Below are 1951 nucleotides of genomic sequence, written 5' to 3'. Positions count from 1 at the left end.
TGGAGCGTTTTCTCAATCCATTGAGATTTGGCTTCCTGGCAATTGTCATCAGTTTGGCTCTAATAAACTCATAAAAATTCTCTACAGGTTTGGACGTTTCTTATGTGGACACTTCCTTCCTGTGCTCAGATATGTGCGAAGAGGTTTCTAAGAGCCCTGTAAACAAGTCAGTGTTTACTGAGCACGCCCCACATGCCAGGAACGGACCGCATGCTGAAGGCGGTCATCTCGCTCACAGTGAGGATGGAATGAGTAGGGCCTGGCTCATAGACTTTTAGTTTTATTACACTGAAACCTAGAAAAGGCCATGCGCCTTGCCCAAAGCCCTGGGGCTGTAAGTGGTGGTGCCAGAGTCTGTGGTTCCACCCACCCTACTGCTTAGTCCTCAAGGGCTGGGCCACTGTGAACCAGACGATGCTGCTAGGATATGCTGCCCCTGTACGTGAGCTCTGCAGTCCGGGGCCTACGGTAGGCATGTGTGCAGCCCCTCTCTACCCGTCCCTGCTCTGTCTGGAAACCCATTCTAGGGGCTTTGGTAAGAGAAAGGCCAAGGCCCTGTCACCTGAGACCTAGGCCAGTGCAGACATAAACCTCAGGATCTGCCCAGTTTGAACCTGGCATTACTACTGGTGTCTGGAGGGGCTGAGGGCTGGGGGCTGTCAAGCTGCACCTCAGGATCTGCCCAGTTTGAACCTGGCATTACTGGTGTCTGGAGGGGCTGGGAGCTGGGGGCTGTCAAGCCGGCCTCTGCCCAGATGTGGGAGAACCAAGGCAGGAAGCCTCAGGCAACGTTTCAGGGCTCAAGAAGCCCAGCACCCCCCTTCAGTGCCGTCAGGGGCTTAATGTGGGGTTTCTTTTCCTCTCTCATTCTCTTTTGCATTGAGCACTTACTACGTCCCAGGCACAGAGGGCAACTGGGAAACTCTCTCCGGAAAGGACATTTAAGGCTTAACGAAGGAGGAGGGGCCAAGATTCTAGGGAAGAGAGATCCAGGCGGACAGAGGGGCTGGGACCAGTGCTTGAGGAAATGCTGGGTTGGAGCACGGAGGCTGAGGGAGGCTAATTAGCGACCTCCAAAAGATGTCCAAGTCCTAATCCTTGCACCCTGTGAATGTCACCTGACGTGGCAACACAAGGTCTTTGCAAATGTGACTAAGCGAAGGGTCTTGAGATGGAGAGATTCTCCTGGATCACCCGGGTGGGCTCGAAATGCAATCGCAGGTGTCCTCATAAGAGGGAGGCGGACGGAGATCTGACACACGCCAAGTGGAGAGAAGACGCTGTGACCACGCACACAGAGGTTGGAGTGGCGCAGCCACCGGAAGCTGGAAGACGCCTGGAATGGGGTCTCCCCAGAACCTCCCCAGGGTGCGCGCCCCGCCCCACCCCCAACACACACGTTGACTTTAGCCCAGTGATACTGAGTTTGGACTTCGGCCTCCAGAACAGGGAGAACTCCGTTGTCCTCAGACAGCAAGTTTGGGGTAGTTGTTCCGGCAGCCGTAGGACACTAACCGCAGGGCAGGAGGGGAGCTGCAGAGCCGGGGTAGGGGCCGGGAGAGCGGACGTTGTTCCTGGAGTGTCCCCCCCAACCCCTTCGCTCACTCACCGCCTCCCTTCTTCCACTGAGGGGCTCCAACGCTCCCCACCCCTTTTTAACATCATTTAGCTTGTTGCAAGAAGTTGGCATCAGCTTTGAAACTGTAAACACATCTTTAAATCTTTGAAGGAAAGAAAAGTAAGGGAAAAGCAAGCCGACCGGCTGATCTTTCTCTCTCTCCCCGCCATCCTTTCCTCTCCTCAATGTCCCTGCCGTGTGTGCCTCCCACACGGTGGTGGGAACCAGAGGCACTGAGCAGAAGCTGTGCCCTGCCCAGCTCCCGGCTGTCAGCACCCACGGCCAGCAGAACTGTTGCAAACTCTGTCACTCTGACGGCTGATAAAGCCCCCA

Source organism: Pteropus alecto, unplaced genomic scaffold, assembly GCF_000325575.1.
Source record: "Pteropus alecto unplaced genomic scaffold, ASM32557v1 scaffold125, whole genome shotgun sequence".
NCBI classification, from domain to species: Eukaryota; Metazoa; Chordata; class Mammalia; order Chiroptera; family Pteropodidae; genus Pteropus; species Pteropus alecto.
Note: the sequence above shows the minus strand (reverse complement) of the source record.